Source organism: Miscanthus floridulus, chromosome 12, assembly GCF_019320115.1.
Source record: "Miscanthus floridulus cultivar M001 chromosome 12, ASM1932011v1, whole genome shotgun sequence".
NCBI classification, from domain to species: Eukaryota; Viridiplantae; Streptophyta; class Magnoliopsida; order Poales; family Poaceae; genus Miscanthus; species Miscanthus floridulus.
In genome coordinates, this window is record NC_089591.1 from 23,014,394 (window position 1) to 23,039,109 (window position 24,716).

Below are 24,716 nucleotides of genomic sequence, written 5' to 3' on the forward strand. Positions count from 1 at the left end.
CACACAAGGCACTTCGTAGAGTGATGAGGGACCACTACAAGCACCTAAAGATGATAGAATTCTGTCTACTTCCCTAGGCCCTCGACCTCAGCCTTACCCCTAGTGAGCAGAGTTTTGCAGCCGACAGAGTTATCTTTGCTGAGGAGGACAAATGCCTTCGTGTCTCGGCTATCCAACTACTGGAGCAGGACAGGTACGTGACCTAGCTAGAGTAGAGGAGACATCAGGATCAGGCCCTTCTATGGGAGTACTAGGAGCGAGACTCATAGGGAGCACAGGAGTGAGCTAGTCTACTTGAGACAGTCGCCAAGCTGTAGGATGAGCTCAACCATCGTGAAGAAGTCCACAGAACTGAGGTCGCTGACTTACAGGACAAAGTCGCTGACCTAGGCAACAGGAACTGCTACCTCGATAGCAAGGTCTTGGAGTTGCAGAGAGAGTTGGATGACAAGAAGTCCGAGTTCAACCATAGAGGAGACAGAGAGAGATCCAAGGGGATTGATATGCTAAAAATCCAATCTTGGAACAAGACCATGACTCAGGATTTAGAGGAGTTTAGGAGGAATTCTATTCACAACTAGGGTCACCTGATCGAGGCACTTAGGTAGAATGAGTACCTATAGGACAAGTGTGAGAGGACATGGCAGGCTTGGCAGAAGTCTGATAGGAAGCGCCTTAGGGAGATGAAGGGAATGTGGGATCAGCTACCCAAGGAGGTTCATAGCAAGATGAAGCCTAGGATAGAGGAGTTCGAGTTAGCCTTGACTCGCCTTAACCTAGACGCCTACCCTACCCTACCTGGAGCCAAGCCTACTGAGGAGCTCGCCGAGGCCTTGAAGTACGTGTCCTGACTTCACAAGTCTGACTGAGGAGATCGAGATCGAGAACAGTCGTATCCTAGCTGTGGTGTACGAGTTAGAGTAGAATGACCCTGCATGGTCATGAGTCATGTCAGTAGCTTCCATAAGTTGTACCCCATGATGTACCCCTTATGAGATGTATTATGAGACATTATGCAGTAGTACGATTCTCGCACGTCTTCAAGTGTAACTACTGGAGATGATGCTATGTAATAAAACCCATGTAATGAATGTTTTGGATCTTATTGCATCTTATGAATCTTATTGCTTCTTTGTAATGAGTGTTGGATAGTATAAATGTTTTTCTTTAAATCGTCAAAATCATGTAATCATATTGAATTATAAGCACTTATGGCACAAACACTAAATTCTCTATGATCCGTGTTGCAGATGCTTGAACCACCGATCTAATCGCCTAATGAACCATGGACGTGCACCCACCCCCGAACTAGTCGAACCAAATGGGGGGCGTGGTGGCAACAACCGTGGCTGTGGCCGTGGCCGTGGACATGGAGGGATACCCTTCAACCTAGAGAATACCCCACCGCCTGAGGAGAACCTTCCTCCACCACCACCACCAAACCTAGCAGAAGTGATGGCACAACAGACCCAACTTCTTGTAGCTCTGGTTAACAGAGCAAACCATCGCTAGGGAGGTCAGCAGAATGACTTCCAAAGGAAGCTAGAAGTATTCCTGAAGCTAAGGCCACCTACCTATGATGGCACCAACCCTAACCTGCTTGTAGCAAATGACTAGCTCAAGGAGATGGAGAAGAAGCTTGACCTCACTACTTTCACCGACGATGAGTGTGTTGGAGCAGCCGCACACTAGCTCATAGGTGCAACACGCACCTGGTGGGACAGTTTCAGTGATTCCCATGAGGATCCTGCTAACATCTCATGGGATGAGTTTGCCTGAAGTATTCACTAAGTATCACATTCCCAAGGGTATCATGGAGGCCAAAGCTGAGGAGTTCCGCAACATCAAGATGGGAAAGGACAGGGTGACTGAGTACACTACTCGTTTCACCAACCTTCTACGCTATGCACCTTCCTATGTTGTGAACTCTGAGAAGGAGAAGCTATACTATTACCGCAAGGGACTTAACCCGCACATCAAGCTGAAGTTTGGCAGTATTGAGAGTAACACATTGCGTGCTCTGGTGGATCGCTGCATCTAGATCGAGAAGGACCATGCGGAAGCTGGAGAGGAGTACAGGGACAGGAAGCGTAAGCCTGAGGAGTCCTTCCATGGCCGTGATCACAAGAGGTTCCACAGAGATGTACCATCTAGGGAACGCTCTCACCACAACAGGGATGACAACCCTAGATCGAGTTGGGGTAGTGGAGGCTACATCGCCAAATACTCCTGTCCTGCTCAGGATCGTTACACCCGAGACTGTTATGCTCAGGACCGCAACACTCAGGACCATTTCAACTGTTCCCGCTCAGTGAATGAACACCCAGCACAGAACCGCTCCACACCAAGCACTAGAAACTGGAAGGCACCTGCACCAACCCCTATAGGTGATACGCCTTTCACCTGCTTTGCTTGTGGCCAACCAGGTCACAAAGCCGCTGAGTGCCCATAGAACTCAACTGCTCAGAAGTCTCAGTTCAAGGGATCTACTACTCAGTGGACGTCTCAACCATCTGGACACCAAGGAAGCATGGGTTGCCCCTGACGTTGTGTATGGTATGTTTTTAGTTAATGGCAATACTACATCAGTTCTATTGGACTCTAGAGCAACTTGTTCTTACATATCATCCAAGTTTGCATGAGAGCATGACCTGCCTATAACCCCATGCGAGAAGCCTATCATCACCAGCTCACCTTTAGGAGACCTAAAATGCACCCACATCTATAAGGGAGTGAGTCTTACCATTGAGGGTCTTATCTTTAAAGCCGACCTAACCCTGTTACCTTCCATAAACCTAGATGTCATCTTAGGTATGGATTGGTTAACCATTCACCGAGGTATCATATCATGTTCACCTAGATATGTCCAAGTGACCCACCCATCAGGCCAAGTCATTAGATGTGAACCCCAGTCCAAAAAATCTACTTCTATCTTGTGTGCCCTTAAAGCCAGTTCAGAATCACTAGAAAGAGGAGAAGATAGTTCATGATGTGCCTGTGGTCAGAGACTATCTCGATGTATTCCCTGAAGAATTACCGGGTATGCCACCAGACCATGATATATAGTTCATCATTGATCTTTTGCCAGGAATGGGACCTATTGCCAAGAGACCCTATCGTATGTCCGTTGATGAACTGGTCGAGCTCAAGAAATAGCTTGATGAGCTCATCTTGAAGGGATATATCAAACCTAGTGCTTCACCCTAGGGATCCCCTGTTCTGTTTGTTAAGAAGGATGGCTCAATGAGAATGTGCATTGTTTACCAGGAACCTGAACATAGTCACCATCAAGAACAAGTACCCCCTGCCAAGGATTGATGATCTGCTTGATCAGCTTCGAGGTGCCAAGTATTTCTCCAAGATTGATCTCAGATCTGGCTATCATTAGATGAAGATTCGAGAGAGTGACATCCTGAAGACAACTTTCGTGACTAGGTATGGGCAGTTTGAGTTCACCGTGGTAGTCCTTTGGACTCATAAATGCTCCTACATACTTCATGAACATGATGAATAAGGTTTTCATGGATGAACTAGATAAGTTTGTGGTAGTATTCATTGATGACATCCTTGTCTATTCATCCACCGCTGAAGAATATGAACATCATCTGAGAATGGTGCTTGAGAAACTAGCCCAACATCAGCTCTACGCAAAGTTCAGCAAATGTGAATTTTGGCTACAGAAAGTTGCCTTCTTGGGCCATGTATTATCAACTGAAGGTGTCACAGTTGACCCAGCCAAGATTGAAGCTATGAAAGAGTGGGATCAACCCCGTAATGTGATAGAAATTAGAAGTTTCTTGGGATTGGCTGGATATTATCGCCGATTCATCGAAAACTTCTCCGAGATAGCCCATCCAATGACCAACCTTCTGAAGAAGACTAAGGAGTTTGAATGGACGCCTGAGTGTGAACAAGGCTTCTAGGAATTGAAACAGAAGCTTACCACAACTCTTGTGCTAGCATTGCCTGATATCAGCAAAGATTTCGTGGTCTATTGTGATGCATCCCGTCAAGGACTTGGTTATGTACTGATGCAAGATGGAAGAGTGATAGGATATGCGTCTCGATAGCTAGAAGAACATGAGAACCATTACCCTACTCATGATCTTGAGTTAGCAGTAGTTGTGCATGACTTGAAGATCTGGAGACACTACTTGATAGGCAACAAGTGTGATATCTATACCGATCACAAGAGCTTGAAGTACTTTTTCACTCAAGAAGATTTGAATATGAGGCAACGCCGATGGCTAGAGTTGATCAAGGACTATGACCTGGAAATTCACTATCATCTAGGAAAAGCTAATGTAGTCGTAGATGCTCTTAGTCGCAAGAGTTACTATCACACTTTGATCACTAAAATCCATACCACCTGAGCTCAAGGAAGAGATTGATGAATTGCAACTAGAGATACTACCACATGGCTTGTTGAATGAGCTTCGCATACAGTATGATCTCACAGATCACATCCGTCAAGCTCAGAAAAGTTGTGAAGAGATCAAATATCTCTATGGTCTGATGAAACTAGGCTACAAGACCAACCACCAAGAAGATGAACAAGAAACCATCTGGTTCAAGGATAGAATTTGTGTCCCTTCCGATCCTAGCACTGCGAGAGGAAATTCTGTCAGAAGCTCATGATTCTAAGTACTGTATACACCCTAGGGGTTCAAAGATGTATCAAGACTTGAAGAAACACTTTTGGTGGAAAGGCATGAAGACAAGCATTACGGGACATGTGGCACGATGTGACACCTGTAATAGAGTCAAGGCTGAACATCAAAGGCCTGCAAGATTGTTAAAGCCTCTTGACATTCTCGAGTGGAAGTGGGAGAGCATATCCATGGATTTCATAGTTGGATTGCCCCATTCACAGAAAGGCAATGATTCCATCTGGGTGATTGTCGATCGTTTGACCAAGATTGCTCACTTTGTACCAGTTAAGACCAAGACCAATGCTGAAAAATTAGCAGATCTATATGTTGAGCATATTCTTAGACTGCATGGAGCTCCCTCTAGTATTGTATCTGATCATGGTCCTCAGTTCGTGTCCTGATTCTAGGAAGCTCTACACAAGTCCATTGGAACCAAACTTGATTTCAGTACCGCTTATCACCCACAGACAGATGGACAGATAGAATGATTAAATTAGATCTTAGAAGACATGCTTCATGCTAGTGTACTGAATTATGGCTCTGATTGGGAGAAATGCCTACCCTATGCAGAGTTCTCTTACAACAACAGCTACCAAGCTAGTATCAAGATGTCACCATTTGAAGCTCTATATGGTAGACCTTGTAAGACACCTTTGATGTGGTCCCAACCGGGAGAAAGATCATTCTTTAACTCTGCTAAGATTCAAGATGCAAAAGGAGTTGCACAAGTGAAGGAGAATTTGAGAATTGCTCAAAGTCGATATAAGAGCTATGCTGACAAAAGGAGAAGAGAACTTGAGTTCAATGTGGGAGATTTTGTCTATCTCAAGGTATCCCCGCTACATGGAACTGTTAGATTCCATGTGAAAGGAAAGCTTGCCCCTAGATTTGTTGGCCCATACAAGATTTGCAAGAGGATTGGAAAGCTCGCCTACAAACTTGAGCTACCCAAGGAATTGATGGGTGTACATCTCGTATTCCATGTCTCACAGCTACGCAAGTGTTTGAGAGTGCCCGATGAAGTAGTTCCAACTAATACGCTTGACATTCAAGATACACTTGAGTATAAAGAACATCCTATCAGAATTCTAGGAAGAGATACCAAAGAGACCCAAAGCAAAACCATTCTTATGTGCAAGATCCAATGGAGCAACCACACCGAGAGAGAAGCAACATGGGAGAAAGAGTCTAACCTCCGGCTACGATATCCTTACCTCTTCGAAGAGTACGTTATGCTTTAATCTCGGGGACGAGATTCTGTTAAGGGGGTAGGACTGTAACAACCCAAAAATCCATACACCAAAAATACCAACTACAAAAATTTTCCTAAAAACTCCCATGTGTTGATGAGTGTCATGTATAGAAACCGAACCTAAGAGATGCATTAGGTCTAACCCCAACCTAAGTCATCACACAAGCATGGCATGCCATTGTTAATCATGTTTATTTAAATACTGACAAATGAAGCATTGCATACATTGTTAACTAAAATGGTGATTTGGATTTTCATCTGTTTTATGTAATGCCTAAAACCTCCTTTAAAGAAACACACCATAAACCTAAAGAATAAATGTTTAAAAAGAAAACTATTTCCATTTGTGTATAACAAAACTACACCTATGTTGTTACACAAAATAGCTAAATAAATTCCTAATATATATAAAAGAATGTTGTGGGCCTCACATCTAAAACTCCAAAGAATTAGGTGCACTAATTTGGAATTCAAATTTCAAACCAAATTGGAATTCAAACAATAGAGAAGAAAAACAAATCAGAAAGAAAAAGAAAAGAAGAAGCAGCCTCACTGGCCCAGCTTCATGCAGCAGGACGGCCCAACCCGCACGACCAAACCACCGGCCCAGCCCTCCACTTCACCCCCTCTGCTGGCCCATGTGAGCAGGCTACAAGTAGGTCTGGCCTAACCGCGTGTGGCCCATGCAGCCAGCCCGCACACCGCTCACGCCCGCACGCCGCTCACACCTCGCCTGTAGCCGCTGCCACATGGGCCCCACATGTCAGCCACCCCCAGCCATAGTGTCGTCTTCCTCCCCCATGCCGATCACTCCTCCGACCGAGCCTCGACCGGTGTGGCAGGTGCGGGCCAGGGGGTCACGCGAATCTCTTGGTCTTGTCCCCTTGGCGCCGTGCCCACGCAACCATGCACGGGTCGTTGGATGCTAAGCCCACGCCTTTGATCACCCTCGGTCTCCATCCGCCGTTCACCGAGCTCCATGGCTGAGCTCAGCTATAAAAGCCCTAGCCCCGGGAGCCCCTGAGCTCTCTCAACGCCCCGCCGCCACTTTGTGGCTATCCACTATGCACCCAAGCCAAGAGAGCAGAAGGGCGAGGAGGAAGGAAGGGAGAGGGAGGAGGAAGAAGGAGGCGCCATCGAAGCACCTCCAAAGCCACCGGAGCAGGTGCCGACGCCACGATCGGCTACAGTAGCACTGCATTGCATCTAGAGCTACATGGCCTCGAACCACCACTACATCACCACCCTATCTCCCACGACACCAATGGTGAGCCCCCCCAGTCTTTCCCCTACTCGTCGCCAGACCTCACGTGTTTTGGCCATGGTGCTCCACATCAGGAGCGCGTAGGCCAAGGCCGTCTCCGGCCTCTGGGTACACTTGCACTCATGCGCACCTCCGCGACCACGACGAGACCGCCCCACCAGTGCCCCATAGTGCTCCTGCGAGCCTGTGCTGTTCACGACCGGACCGCCGCCATGGCCGGATCTAGCCGCCACCGTGGCCAAAGCCACCGGGGGCTCTAGAAGACCTTCCGACCTACCCGACAAGCCCGTTGGACCATCATGAAGGTCACACGCACCACCGAGATGCCTCTTCAAGGCTATAGCCACCTCACCGATGCCGCCGTCATGCCCGGAAGACCACCGCCGTGGCCGGCACACCATGAGACCCCGCATGCCATGTTAACCCCACCAATGAGGACGCCGAGGCTCAGCGAAGCTTTCACCCACTTCAATCACACACCAGCACCGCTGGCAAGGCTCACCGGGTGCTTGCCGTTAGTGGGAGTATGCCAGGAGAGGAAATAGGGGAAATTCCCCTCGCCGACCACACACACATGCACTTGGTGCACGTGGACCATAGAGAGAGAAGAGAAGGGTGGACGCGGTCCACCATAGACCTACCTACGGTCCATGGACTAGCGCTCCTAATTCCATCGTGGACCATGAGCTATAGACCACAGCCCAGTGAAGGCCCAAGGTCATGACGTGGTTGCGCCACAGCATGCCACGTGTCCGAGATGAGCCCAGCCCAAATCCAGCCCATATCCAGGCCCAACCGGCCTAGTTTGGACCCTGGTCCATGTTGACCATTGACCAGTCAACATTGACTATTGACCTAGCCCCACATGTTAGTGGCATAGACACTCTGGACCCACATGTCAGATGGTGACATCATGCTGACATCACGTGGGACCCACACGTCAGAAGCCAACAGCCGGGGTGATGTCATGCTGATGTCACGATTACATCAGCTACTGACGTCAGCAAGCCCTAGCCCCACACGTTAGTGACCCTAACCATTGACCTGTTGACTCGCCTGTTGACTTGACATTGACTCTGATCGGACCCACATGTTAGTGACCCTAAGAGCCCCTGGACCCACCTGTCGGAACTGATGACGTTGATGATGTCATGCTGACGTCAGCTAGGACCCCACCTATCAGCTCAGAACCGAGATGATGACATCTTGCTGACGTCAGCATGCCACATGGACCAGTCACAGTGTGACACGTGTCAGCCCAGGATTAATTCAGCCTTTTCCATTTTCAGAAATGATTTAAACTTCGGAAATTCATAACTAATTCATACGACCTTAGAAAAATACAAAACCAGGACCAAAATTCATCTAAAATCGAGCTTTACACAATGAACCCATGTTTGAGTGCATTTGGTTCTTTTGAATTTTCATTGCTTCTTTGTGCTATTCTATAGACGTCGCTAACGTGACTATAATACGATCGTTGCAGAATTGGAGGAGAACCAGACGGACGAGGATCATGAGTACCGTGAGGAGAACGGAGATGACTACATTGAAGGTGCGACATCCCACCTAATCTCATAGCACCTATTATGCATGGCTAATATAGAACTGCTATTGCTTTACTTTATTGCTATAGTCATATTATGATAGGACTTGCATGGTAGTATGCTTACTTAAAGGCCTTTACCTTAACGCAACCTTACCCCTACATACCCTGCTATTAGGCTAGACTCATGCTTACTGCTATATATTTCATTACTTATACTTCTACTATGATTATACTACATGCGTGGTGGAAACTGGTGTTATTTGGACTATGGGGAGAGTGCTGCGTGTGTGACTTGGGTGTGTGGATGGTGAGGGTTGTGTCGACCAAGTTGGAGTATACGATGAGCCTGGGGCAAGTCTTGCCATGTGGTGCTACCTAGGCACCCCCTATAAATGGATACCTATGGTGGGTAAAGGGTATATGAGGTGGTCCCAGGTGTGAACCTATGATGGGAGGAGCCCAGGGGTGGAGGTGCTGTAGGTGGCACGGTAAATGGAAACCCTGATGAAGACATTCTAGCTTGGTCATCCCTAAGGACTTACTTGTACTCAGATTCACCAGGAAGCCTTATGTACCACTCGCCCTATATGGTGCGGGATGGCTGGACTACTTGGTAGTATATTGCCACTACTGCTAGGTTGATAGCGGATAGTGTAAGGAGGTATAGGGCACTGGAGGATTCCCCCACACCCTTCTGGGACTTCATGGAGACCTTGTGGACCCAGCTCATGACTCACAGTTTCAGCCACCCCAGACTAGGACTTGGGGTATACTAGGGCTGAATGGTAGAGTGGCATTATCCTAGGCTAGCAAGCGGCCAGAATCAGCCTAGTTGATGACGGTCAGCGAGGAAGGCGAATCTTGTGGTTATGTAAAACCTCTGAAGAGTGTATGGTTGATCGATCGATACATGTGCTGACTTGTCGGCTATGGACGTCTCCTAGGTTTTGCTTAAACTAGATAGTGAGATGAGTCCTTCTCTTCTTCCCCCATGAGAGAGTGTCGGTCATAGCCAGGGGCTACGGACCTTGAGGTAGTGCTGAGAGGGAGTCGGCCTATCGACTCAGTGATGGTATGGTGGTGATGTGGTGATGATGTGGAGATGGTGGTGTATCGATCCCAGGATCGAAACCTGGCTTTAGAAAGGGAATGGGGTGGAATATGTGTGGGAATGGTGTTAAAACTTGACCAACTATTATTATATACTTGATATGCTATTGCTTAGGAAACCCTAGCCTCATAGGTTCCTATTGATTATATCCAACTTGCATCCAATTTCCACAAAGCAATACTCATAGGCTGGGAGTGGCCAGTATGAATCGTACTGATATATTTTAGCACACAGGTTCTGCTGAGGAGTATCGCTCCGAGGAGTTTGACGATTGAGGGGTTCGTGCCTACGCTCGAGTTTGGCGATCTTATCTTCAAGTTGTTCTAAATGAATGCTACTTTTGATTCCGCCAATGCGGCTGATGTAATAAATTATGTAATTCTGCACTATTTGTACTCTAATATTATCATTGTATGGATGTGGTATTTGGCTAGAAATTTGGGTAATATGATCTACAACGGTCTTATTACACTACGACTCTGTGGATTTCCCTTCGTGGAAATCAGGTCGTTTCACCTCCTAGCACCGGTGTTTCAAGGTTTCATGATCCTTGGTGATCTCTTAGCACTACGCTTTCCAGTCATCACAGTCTTTTTTCACGGCCTCCAGATGCTTCTTCGCATTGATTTTTATAACTGCAAACCGTACATGCTGTTAAGATGCTATATTACGCCAAACTACGGTAGGCAACAAAAATGGGCAAAGGGGTTTGGAGAACTTACCTTTCAACACCTCTATCATCTTGGTCATGTGGTCCCAGAGCTACGACTGGTCTTGCGCTACTTTTCTATTGTCCTCTTTTAGGCGATCACACTCCACAACCGCATGACTGTTCTCCTCTCGGAGATGGACCACTTCGGCTTCTAAGCCTGCACTACAATTGTTACTACCAACAACGCAACAGCACTTGTCAGTAGTCATTGTGATAAAGTGGCTACTTACTTGTCTTTTCCCACTCTTTATTATTGAGCTGGACAACCAGGTTCTGGTTCTGGGACTCTTGCACCGTCCTTTCATGGTTGGTGGCTTCAAGTTGCTGGCACAAGCATTCCAGCTCCACCGTTAGCTCCTTGTTGCTAGCAGCGATCCCCTTGATCTGGTCGAAGCATTTCTTGTGGTACCTTGTGGTCTTCATTAAGTCCTATGTGTAGATAGCTAAGTAAGACAGCTGCGACTAGACAGCGAGATCAGGGGGTGAAGCAAAGCTTACCTGCACTTCCATCACCAACCATTTCGCCGCCCGTCCAACTTTCTTGGTCTCTTCAACCTCTGGGATTTCCTCATGGACAACCCATTGGTCGTTCTACCAATAGGACACATACACATGTTGTCGCTTGTCCTACGGATGGCCTAGGACCTTCTCCACTTCGTCCTCTTTGGGCTCTTCTTTGGGTCTTGGTGCTGGTCCAGCGTCAGCAGCTTCTGTGATCACCAAAGCCTTTCCATGGGCTTCAGCGTCGGTGAATGTGGGCTGTGCTCTAACCTCCAGTTGTTGCTCCTCGGTCTGCTCCATCACCCTCGATGCTGAAGTATTGCCCTCAGCAGGTCTAGTGCTTAGAGCACTCATGCCCGGCTCAGTTGGCCCCTCAACCACCTACTCGGGGACTGTTGTCTGACTGCTCCCTTGCTGAGGCCCCTGATGGATCTTCTACTATGGCTTCCTCGGTGACCGGCTGCTGGGCAGTCTGCTCTGAACTTGTTGGTGGAGCCATGAAACTTCTGGCTAGCTGGTCCGGAACAATCTGTGGACACCGAACTAGTACATCCGAGAAAAGTTTAGAAGGCAACCATATTCATTGCAAATTGCTAACTTATAATAAGGTTACAAATACTTACATCTTAGAAGCGCTGAATGATGTGGTGAAGGCGCTGTCTCTTCGGCCGCACTTGCTCCACGTGCTGTGCGGGTGACTCCTGGTCTCCCTCTACATCCAGCACTATCACTAGGCCTTGGTGCCCGACAACTCTGCCGCTTGTCCTTCGCGCTGTAGTGGTCGGTGGTGTGCTTGGTCGGGTTGTTGCTCCCATCGTCGGTCATGTTCCTTGCCTAGGTACTCCTGAGGTCGACCCGGCTACATCCTTCACCACCGTCGACAATGTGGGTCCCATAGGTGCAGAGGAGACACCCTGCTCCATCGACTCCAGTTGTTTCCTCCTCTTTTGAGGGACAAGTCAAAAGGTGTCTGCATCCTCTCCCTCCTCTGTGTCATCATCCAACTAGGCAAAAATCGCCTATCAATGCTTGCTGGCTAGTTTCTCCTTTGGGCCCCCCTCGGGCTCATTAATACTTAGCGCCCCCCCGGTGAGCAGGGTGGTTGTTAATCTCTTCTTCGGCTATTTGGGGGCAGCTGGCTGCTTACCAATGGCTAGGGCCGCTGCCTCCTCTCTAGCTTCGAGCACCGCACAGTCGACGTCCTCGTCTTCGATCTCGACGCTGGTCTGGGTGGTGGGGCCAGCTCCCTATGGCCACTCCAGTCTAGGGGGTGGCAACATAAACACTATCGCTCTATCTCAATCATTAACCTAGGTAACAAAAATGGGTGAACACAGTAAGTTTCCACTTATCCTACCACAATATAAAACTATGGCTACAGGGCAAGATAGTTACCTTTGGGGGAGGTTAGGCAAGCTTGAAAGCATGCTCGATGTCATTCAATCTGACATAATTTGGATCAGCTAAGTTAAATAGCTCTTCAATTCTGGCTTTGACTTCGATTTTGTCAAGCACCTCCTACCTCGTCCTTGTCAGGGTCCGCGCTACCTTGATATTCAAAGCCAGGATGTACTCTCCTCTGGTAGGGCTAGATCCATCGGCTGATGAAGTTCCCTGACCATGCTTGGACCATCTAGTTTTTTCCATGGGATCATTCCAAATATTTTTGGAATTTGTTCCTAGGTGCTCGGGCTTCTCTGACCAGCTTGTCCTCTTCTCCAGAATGTACCCCATGTCGCACAATGTAATCGTGTTCGGCTCTTCATGGATGTAGAACCATTTCTTGTACCAGTCATCTAGCGATGTGTTCCATGGGTAGTGCAGGTATTGGGCTTTCATGCCATCATGGAGGTTGAGGTACACACCCTCGTCTATCTTCGAACCGCCGCTTCCTTCCAGTAGACAGAAAAGATGGCAGAAAAAATTGAAATGGGGCTGGAAGTCGCCATATGCCTCACAAAGATGTATGAAAGTGGCGACAAGGAAGATCGAGTTGGGATGCAGATTGCAAATCCCAATCTCGTAGTAAAGACAGAGCTCCTAAAGAAAAGGATGTACCAGAACCCCAAATCCCCGCTTAAAGAAGTCTTCGAACACCATGATCTCACCTGGTTATGGATCGGGGTATCCCTCGCCCTCTGACGCATGCCATCCTGCGAGCTCCTTGTTGTGGAGTACCCCCATGGTGATGAGGTCTTCAATGGTTTGCTTGTTGCTTCTCGATTTCCACCACTCCTTCGCCATGACTCCTGCTTTCTTCTATGCATCACTTTTCACCATGACTCTGGCCTTGTTGATGAACGAGGAAATGATGGAGGATTGGTTGGTGGTAATTTCAGAGGTATTAGGGTTGGCGAGAGGAAGAAGATGGCTACGGCTGTGAATGGCAATGGGGTTCAGTAAAAAGTAACTTACCTATCTTATACTATATTTAACCCAAGAGTTATGCCGTTTCGTCTGCTTGAGATTCTTGGGAGATATGCGCACGCGCCATAGACGGTTGTTTTCATAGCCTCGAGATCTATGCCAATATATGCGCCTCTTCGTTGCCAGTGCAGGAGGGCCCACGCTGACGCACCTACTTATAGGTGCCACACAATTGTTTGCTTGAAAAGACAAAAAGGCAGTATGATGTGCTATACCCATCTACTTCTTTGACCAGATGTGTCAGATTGGACTTGACAGAGCAAGTAAATAAATAAATACAAAAAATAATAGTACAAGTGGCATGGGGTTTTTCGCCACACTTCTCGTGCTCGGGGACTATCCAGACCATCATCGTGCTCAGGGACTGTCTAGACCACCATCGTGCTCGGGGACTATCCAGACCACCATCGTGATCGAGGACTGTCTAGACCACCATCATGACCGGGGACTGTCCAGACCACCATCGTGCTCGGGGACTGTCCAGACCACCATCGTGCTCGGGGACTGTCTAGACCACCATCGTGCTCGGGGACTGCCCCGACCACTCTCCTAACATTTCTCGGAGACCGCTCTCCTCGGCTACATGTGATTTGTACTCACATACAGTTGAGAGGCATTTATTTAGACCTTGCTACAAGGCTGATACCTTGCCTTCCAGCAAGCTCGGGGACTACATTGGTACGATGCACCTGCCGGTGCATCTCGTATTACTTGTACAACGATTGGATTCTCAACTTTAGTGGGAATTCTTTTTAGACCCTGGCACCACGTGCCTATATCACCTACTCCTAGGCTCGGGGACTAAGTGGGCACACTTCACCTTGCGGTCAATGTGCTTATTTTATTGACCCCTGTGCTCTAACTGTTGGCCATAACTACTATTGTACAAGGGTCACTTACATTTTTTTAGAAATACAAGTGGGCACACTTCATCAGGAAAGAAATCTTTTTCTTTTTTCTTTAGAGCATCATGCATTTTTTGGACAACCAAAATCTTTGGCTATAATCATGGTCTACTACTTTCTGTTCTGATCAGAATACTGGCACATTTGCTTGGTCAATGTTTCAACTAGTTGGAGATGACATGAAGACGGATCGCATTAGCCGAAGGAGATCGAACAATGTGTCACAGCATAATACATGGTGCTCGGGGACTAGCTGTGGGGGTATTAACCCCTATACCCTTACGGCTAGGCTTGGGCCAGCCCGAACCAGGGGGTCTAGCCCACTAAAGACGACGTGTGGCTCAGGCCAATCTGTTCGGAGTCCCGTGTAAGGAATCAAGGCAGATTTGGAGATCAAGCAAGATCCTGGTCAGTTAGAATAGGAATCCTTATCCGGCCACCTATGGCAATTGTAACTGGTTAGGATTAGTTTCCAGATCTATAACCCCGCCCCCCAGACTATATAAGGTGGGTAAGGGACCGCTCTAAAAACATCTCTCATTGACATACAGCAATACAATCAGACATAGGACATAGGTATTATGCCTTCACGGTGGCCGAACCTGGATAAAACCTCATGTTTGTCTTACGTCACCATCTTGTTTGTAGCTTGCGCATCTGTCTACCGATAATCTACTACCTTGTGCATACCCCTAGGTAGACTGCCGACCATATTTCATCGACACACATTGAAAGGCTTTTCAATATTGGGTTGTGCTAGATCAGGAGCTATAGTTAGCAAAGTCTGTAGGGTGTGAAAAGTGGCTTCACACTCCAGAGTCTAATTGAACTTTTCATCCTTCTAGAGTAGTCTGGTCATGAGCTTACTATCTTGGAAAATTTTAGGAATGAAACAATGATATTAACCTGCTAGGCCTAGAAAACTCCGAACTTCATGAACCGAAGTCGAGGCCTTCCAATCCATGACCTCTTGTACTTTAGATGGGTCTACAGAAATTCCATCTTTAGATAAGATGTGACCCAAGAAAGGTACTTTGCTCAACAAGAATTCACATTTGCTGAACTTGGCATATGACTTATGTTCCCTCAATTCTAGACAAAACAACTCTCAGATGCTCTACATGATCTGCCTCATTCTTTGAGAAAATTAAGATATCATCAATAAACACAACCAAAAACTTGTCAAGCTTGGGCATGAATACTGAATTCATCAAATACATGAAGTAGGCAGGAGCATTTGTCAGCCCAAAGGACATGACCAAATACTCATATAATCCATACCTAGTTGAGAAAGCTATTTAAGGTATATCCTCTGGCCTGATCTTAATCTGATGATAGCCGGACCTCAAGTCAATCTTAGAGAATACATTTGCTTTTGCTAGTTGATCAAACAAGATATCGATACGAGGCAAAGGATACTTATTCTTAATGGTCACAGCATTAAGTAGCCTATAATTCACACACATTCTCAAGGACTTGCCTTCTTTTTTACAAATAAAACTAGACATCCCCATGGAGACGAACTAGGTTGAATGAGTCCTTTGTCCAAAAGTTCTTCTAGCTGAATTTTATGTTCAACTAACTCATTTGGTGGCATCCTATAGGGTCTTCTTGAGATACATGCCATACCTTGGCACTAACTCAATCTTAAATTCCACATCCCTATAAGGCGGTAAACCCGACAATTCATCTAGAAATACATTAGGAAATTCGCAAACCACTGGAATATCATAGAGGGTAGTGTCTTGGATAGCACAAGACAAGTTTTAGAAATCAAAACTTCTGGGAAGTGGCACTAGAAAAGCACCCTCCCCCTTAGGTTCCCTCAACATGATTGTTCGAGTGGATGTGTTAATGAGAACTCCATGGTCACTCATCTCACTCATGCCTAAGATCACATCTATGGCTAATCTAGGCAATACTATCATATCCATTGTGTACTCCTCTTGTATCGAGATGAGCACATCTCTGACTATTTGATTTGTAGAGATAGTAGTCCCAGCTGAACTTATACTATAACCACCCTTGTTTACCTCAATTATTTTCTGATCATACTTAGATGCAAATACTTGGCTCATAAATGAATGAGAAGCTCTAGAATCAAATAAAATAATGACTAGATGTTTGTTAACAAGAAACATACTGGCGGTGACAACTTCTCCTGCAGGGACTTCTTTCACAACTATATAATGCACGTATCTAGGATGTGCTTTTGGATTTGCCTATTTTTGATTACCCTAGCTTTGATTGCTATTCTTCTTGGGATGGGGACACAACTTGGACCAATGGCCCAACTGATTGTAGTTGAAGCATGGCTGGTTGTTCCTTGGTCCTGCTGAGCTTCCTTGGCCTATGTTGCCCTTAGGTATGGCAATGGCGAATGCCCTGCGAAATGTCTTTTGGGGGCAATTAGCCTGAGCTTTTGGCGGAGGAGGCCTAAACTTAGGCGCTGGTGGACAAAATTGTGGCCTAGCTACCACTGGAGCTCTAGACTAGGATGATCCTGAGGCACCTACCTCAGCTGCTCTCTTGTAGCCCTTTGCTGTTGCATGTAAGTTATTATGATTCTCTAGGGTTAGGGCATCGCTGACAAACTCATTGTACATAGCACACCTTGAGTAGGCCATGGTCTTCATTAGTTTGGTGCCAAGACCTCTCTTGATAGATTATTGAAGGCATGCATGTACTTGATAAAAGGTTTTGGCCCCTTGAGTAAGCCTCATGAACTCGACAGCTTTCATGCGCATTAGCCCTAGGGGAATGTGATGTCCCCTAAAGGCTAACTTGAACTACTTGCATGTGACCTATGAGTTGGTAGGTAGAGATGATAGGAAATGGATCCACCATATCCCTGTGGTCCCTGTAGTTGATGAGATGCATACTCGGCCTTCTGATGCTTAGTAACCCTCAACAGACATAACTTCTACTTGATAGTGTTTAGCCATTCATCCGCCTAGAGCGGTTCTTCAGCCTCTTTGAAGATAGGAGGCTTGGTGTCCTAGAAGTCCTTGAATAAACTATACTGATTTGGTTCTGGCCCTTGATGTTGCTGGTGGGCGTGAGCGGTGTTCTGTGCAATGAGGCGAAGTGTCTCTTCCATAGCTCTTTGATTTCCCTGAAATTGCACGAAGAACTCATTTGCAGAAGGTGACAGTGGTGGTGGTAAATCACCATCATTGCCACCTTGGCTGGTGCCTGTCCCAGCACGAGTGCGAGTCATCTGCAAAATTGCAACAATAAGTGATTATTGGTTAATGTCAAGAGATTGTAGATGAATTGTGTAATCATGCCAAACCGATATTACTGGAGAGAATCTTAAATTCATACAATAAAACTAGAGGCATAATAATTCATTCTCACAACATGATATCACCAATTTGATCAATTATCAGTGCTCGCAATGTGTTAACATGCATGTCATATTTCACTAGTAAAACGAAACTAGAATTTCATCAAAGCTCAACCCATAATGACACAATATGCAAAGTGCCAATATTACATCGAAGTTACGTCATCAGTACTGAAATTCAAACTACAAGTCCGTTACATAAATAGCAGGGATATAACTAGTGCTTCAAACTAGTTGCCAAATGGCTCTATTCTTTAGCATGCTCACTGTCGAGGTCGAAGATAGCATCATCCTCATCCTCTAGATCCACTTCTTCCTCTTCCCAACCATCATCTTCGACCATCATTTTTGGATCTTCTTCTTCCTTGTCAAGGAGTGGGTGCAATTGGTTGTTGTTGTTGCAAAAACATGGCGATGCAATCAACACACAACAAGCCAGGTGATCTGAATGGAATGAGATTGGAGATTTGCTTGGCTTCAACATAAGACTAGTCAATTCTAAAAACCCAATGGTGTGCTAGTCAATTTGACCTACAATTGACAAGGAGAGAAAATCTTATCAGTAGTTTAAGGAAGAACATGTCGATGTTGCTCCAGACAATTCCAAATATGTAGGCTAAACAGCCGATTCGATAGGGCTATCAACTAAATAGTCGATATCCAACATATCAGTAAAGCGAGGATCAGTTGAATTAAAGATTATCAGCTAATATCAATGATGATGGTATGAATTCAAAATAACCGATACTCATGGATCATAGCGATTTTATTATGATTTGATTAATCCAGATAGAACAGGTACAATACACCCAAATATAAGTAATATAAAGAAATGTCATCAGCTAGATGGATATAACTAGTGTAAAGCATTGAGCCAATAAGTTTAATGAAAAAGGATATAATATGCGAACAAATCGACTGTCTAGTACAAATGAATCTACAAATGCCCTGAATCTAATCTGTTACCATCGATAGTGAGGTTCGATCGGATCGATACAACTATGATAATAATAATAAACTAAAGCCAAAGAATCTGTAAAACCATCTATATATTGATAGGTTCATGAAAAACATGCTATATGTGTGAAAGCATAGGCGAATCGGCTAAAATAGCCGATGCATGCATAGCAAACGAACACAATACATGTCTTAATCATGAACAAAACCACTAATCGATAATCTCTAATCCCAATTCTTACCAGTGAGGTTCGATCGGGTCAATGCAGCTATGGTAGTGTCATTAGATTAGATCTTATTAACTAGTGAGTTTATTCAAGATTGAGCCATGTCTTTGGATGCATACTATGTTTGATTGGAATAGAGATAAAACAGCCGATCTAGTGGAATTAAGTCATCAATTATGAGATTTAAAGCATGACCAAATCAAAGGATGACCAATTAAAATGATATGGTGCCAATCTATCTCTATCTCAATCAGGTGATTTGTTATAATTAATAAAACATTAATCATAACAAGATCGATAACTGGTGAATCAACCAAAAACAATAAGGAAAATCTTACTAATCTTAGCAGATTCGATAGCTGGTGAGATTGTGTTAAACAACAAGTTATTTAACATAAGATTGATAACTTTGATCTATATTATGGTTCATAAGAGATCAATCAGCTGATGCAACCTTATAAACAACAATATAAATCGATAACTAACTTTTAACACAACTCATAAGAGATCAATCGGCTGATGTAGCCTTACAAGTAATAATAAAAGTTGTGATGGTACTCACAGACAAGCCAGAGGTCGATCAGTCAATGTAGCCCTATTTGTTGAAGAACTCATCGAGATCTATAGTACTCCTATTCCTAATGCGATGGTGAAAGCCAGAAAGATTGTGTTGATTGATTGCTCGTTTTTCTTGTACAATAATCAGGAGTCCAATATTTATGCCTAGAACCTAAATATGAATCCTACTCAAATATGACTCATTACAATTCTTAGAATAAAAGAAAACATTCCTAACTTAAAATAACTTGGACCCTAATCTTTTTCTTTCTAGAGTCTGACATATTTTTCCTTGTAGTCCATTGACATCGTCTGCTGACGTTATCCAAAAAGAGCCGATTCTAGTACCAGCATCTGAATCAGCTAATATCGATCTTTACGCAACCGATTCCCTGATAACACAATCCTAGAAACTTTGAGTTCCCGTGCTCTCCTTTCAAAATTTTGGTGCAAACACATGCCCCCAATTTTGGGATAAACATGATTTTATTCTAAAATTTCATTCATCTGCTCACCGTGTTGCAACCACCTATTCCAAAACAAATGCATGACTCCTGACTTTTCAGGGCCAAACTCTATATAACATCCTAATAGTATCATCTTCAATCCACCCGGCCGATTTACTTCCCCCTCTTCTTCGAACAAGCCCTATCAACCAAAGCCACCACCACCAGAGCTCCACCCTAGCAGTTTCTCCCTTTTTCTTAGGCTACTTTTCAAGTCACTCCTCTACAACCCTTTCTTAGAATGGTGACCAACGACAATGGTGACCAACGACTATATCCCTGAGGTATGTCTCAAAATTTATGCTTCTCAACTATCAACTGCTCTATATTTCCTATTCCTTAAGTTTATCTCATCTGACTTTTTAGGGAATGAAAAATGAAATTTTGATTCCTTTGCCTGTGTATTTTGAATGCTTATTACCTTGGACCCATGGGAGATACTAATCGTTCAGATTTTATCAATCAAGAAACCGATCAAATTCCCTTTAGATAGTCCTTGGTAGATTTATCTTCTTGGAACACCAAAAATCCCTTTAGGAATTTGCCCAAAATGCCTAAGGGATGGAGAGACTAGTTCCGAATAGTGTCAGACAAAAAGGGCAGAGATTGGGAAGTTTATAATTTAAGCCAATGCCTGACACTTTCACTGTTTGGGATGGAAGAAATGATTCACACCTAATTGTCGCTTCTTACTTCGGGTCCAACACCTTGAATGCCTTTATCTTTGGTCATGGTCTGATGACTATTACCTTGGCCGATGTTCACATGTTTAATGTCCTTAGAATAATAGGACCAATGTAGCCATACGAACTCTTAGGTGCTGGGTCGAAGAAACTAGCCAAAAAATCAGACTTCATAGGATGGGCAAGCTATATCTAGAACCACATTGGGAATGAATTGACTATTAGTGAAAAAGAACATGTGGCTTTTCTGAACATATGGTTATAAAGATTCATCCTCTACAGGTCATCTTGTGGTTCGACTTACAACCACAAACTCTTGGCAGAGCATCTAGTAGCAAGCGCTGAGATTCCTCATGGAAAATATTTGTTAGGATCAGCTTATTGCTTGATGCACCAGGTGGCTGCCCAACTACTGAAGAATGAAGCAATGCACACCATTAGCGGCCCTTGGTGGTTAATGAAAATGTGGTTTAATCGGTATATGCATAGGATTGTGAAGCCAAATCTCCAGAATTTGAGTTTTCCCTCCTCCAACTTTGATGGGGAATACAAAGGCAAAGAAGGAAGAATTCTAGTTTATGAACTATGGTGAAGCTGCATCAGCCATAACAATTGTTGTTGATGTGGGCCACCTCTTCAAGAAGTTTTATAGAGGGCTTGATACAAATATTCTGACCTAGCTACCCTATGATGAAGATGAGGATAATGAGTTGGTCTTCCCATTCAAATTTTGATTTGAATTAGGCTACTCAGACAAAATAGCAGCTGTAATCTTTAATTCTTTCATCAAACCTTGTGTTCTACCAGCTAAATTTTGTCATGGCCATGACAAAATGTCCATAGGTTCTTTTCTTCTAGGCAACCATCCAACTTATGAGTTTTACAACCCTTATTTCATAGCTCATCAATTTGGTCTTAGTCAACTACCCCTGGCTATTTTCAAAGATATACTGAAACTAAGAGAAGGCATCAGTGAGGCAATGGAAGCTTCTAGAGTTTTCCAGTTAGGATCAAATCTTTCTTCCCTCTCTCTGCATGAATGGACCATAGCCACCTTTACTTTAAATTTATATGATTCCTGGTGGCAAGAATGGCACTCACATCTCTTCTATTGGCCAGTCCATCCTAGCTACATAGCTCTGGATGAAGATTTTGCTTTTGACAGTGAGCTAACTAGTTAATTCTTTTTTCCATAAAGATCATCTGCTAAAGTATGTCTGCCAACTCATCTAATAGAAACCCCTTGCAGGATGCTGAATTCAATCCCCCAAATGTGGACAGAAAAGGGCATGCCATAGAGTATTATCCGCCATGTCCAATCTCAAGACTGGGATCAACTGCACCTACAATGAAGAAGCTAATGAAAACCCAGGCTGCTCCTACAATTGTAACATATCAATCCTCAAAATGCAAAGCACCTTAAGCGGTAATCCAGAAAACCACCACTAGGAAAAGATTTCATAGAACAAGACCATCAACTGCTTAGGTAAAACAATCTATCTTCTTTCCAAAATGATGGTCGATTTCTAATCCAATTCCTTTTCTTATAGTTGTCCACCATTGCATCTCAATCGGCTCTGGGTGATGAACTGTTGCCCCATGCATTTGCGTCAGCACCAACCAGACCTTCATCGGCTGACCTCGCAAAGGAACCGATTATGATTGAAACAACAGATGCTTCCAAAATAGTAGAAAATGAGAATCCTTCCACTTCACCTCCTGATACTGCCAAGGTATCTCCTCAAAATTCTTGATTTTTCATTCAATTTTCATCTCTCCCTGATCATCCCACCTCATTAGATGCTACCTAAGGAAATATCCATGCAAGAATAGAAAATCAATAGTCCATCAGTCAAAGGCGACCCTATTGATGTTGACACCCTAGACTGTGAATTCCCCAGTTCAGCAAACAATAGATGGTAAGAAAATCATATATTTATTTTATCCTTCTGCAACAAATATGAATTGAAAAATTTTCCTTGGTGCTTGTAGATACCAGTGTTGAAAGTCTAGAGCCGATTCAACTAGATATCATTGTTGCATCATCAGCTATTCCTTCTCCTCAGATAGAACCAGCTCTGAGCCACTCTTTCAATTTTGATGTGTATATAGATAACAATGAAATCAGCTCATCAGCCATCTCCTCCAAAGAAGCTTTGTCAGAGGAGATAAAAAATTGGCTAAAAGACATGTTTCCAATGCTAAAAAAGATATAGCCAATTGGGTCTAGGATGCAGATCTAGTGAGAAAAAAAATTTCCTAGCCATTAAGGGTAACTTGCCTTCGAATCTTGCTAAAGTTCTGACACCTTTGTCCAACATTGAGGATCAAGCTCCAAGAGTGAAAAGGGCTTAGAGAAACCTAGCTGATCGTGAAGCTTTATTGGCCAAGAAGAACTTCAACAAACAAGAGGCCAAAGAGCTAGCACAACTAATTGATGATTTGAAGAACTCCACTTTCAAGATTGAACCAGAGCTGGACCAACCCAGAGCTAAGCGCGCCGAACTCGAGAAAGAACTAGAGAATGTGAAGGTTGCCATCGATCATCATGAGTCCATCCTAGCCCAAATACCTAACGCCATGAAGCAAAAGAAACAAGAGATGTTGACCAAAGTCAAAGAGGGTAAAGCCATCAGCAGGAACCTCAAGAACATCCCTGGATCAGCTGAAAAAGACAGGCAACAAATTGCAGAAGTTGACTGCCATCCGACTAAAAACTTTGAAGGCAATCCAGGATGTTTTGAACTTGTAATATAAATGTCACTATTTGTAATATATATCCTATGTGAAACTAATGAGAACCAGCCTGTAGATCTGTTTATCCCCCATTTTGGCTAAAAGAGCTAATTTGAAAATAGTCGATCCTAGACTTCTGACTTTAATCTAATTAAGTCTAAAAACACAGACTCCACTAAGAAAACTCTTCAACTTCTGTCCTCAGTTATCAACGTCGTATTCTCTTCGGCATTAGTGGAGCAGCACTTCACCTTCTATTAATTGCAGTTACCTTTTGCACAGTCCCAATATATTCGCCACTTCACTTCGTAGCTATAAATACCACCCAAGAGCCCTGGCCTCAAACACACACATCTCTCAACTGCTTCTATTCTCTGTGCTTCTCTGCCTTCACAAACCCTATAGCAGTTCCCTTCTCCTTCCATGATCTAGACCAGCACCCATGACAAGAGAGGATCATCACAACAAGAGCACAACAGAAGATCTCCCAAAGGAAGAGGTCCTGGTTGGCCAATGGCTCCACCGCATGAGGTAAGACTAAATGCTCCCATCCATAGCAAGAATCATCTACTAATGCATCTATAGGTTCATCTTCAATGGCAGACTTCCTCCTCCTCTTGGGGATGGCGAGCCTTCCAACGCCGCATCTATCACCATGCTAGAATCATTGAGGGACTCCTCCAACTCCTACATCGGCAATGACGCCCGACACTTCCTCTAGGAGTGGCGGGCGGCCAAGGACTGTTACTCCAAGGCAACTTAGGAGAATGGTTTGCTTAAGAGCCACCTCGAGGCCTCTCAAGCCGCCCTCCTCGCCACCAAGGAAGAGGCCAATGCCACCTAGGCATGGTTAGCTGAATCTAACTCCATGGTGGCAGGTAAGATGATCTTCAAGAAAACCTCCATTCTCACTCCATCTGCTTCTATTCTAACAACCCATTTATTCTTGTGATTGCTAGCCCTGATGGTCCAGTTGGAGAACCTCCAACTAGTGGTGAACACAGCTATTGCGGCCATTAATGCTCGAGGCCCCTTTATCAACGCCTAGCCTCCATGATGTCCTGGTGCGTGTCTAGGAGATCGCCCTTCATGGCGTTAGCTACGGCATGTCGGTGGCCTTGGCCACGGTGCAGGTCTGGACCGAGTACGAGCTCCACACCATGGAGGCCACCTTCCCGATGGGCGACAACCACGAGCTGCACAAGGAGTTAATCGAAGACTTTGACAATGCAGCAGGAGGCCATCATGGACATCATATCTATCCAGGATGTGATAAATAATGTTTTGATTAGTTTGTACTTAGGGGCACACTGATCAATAAACAAAA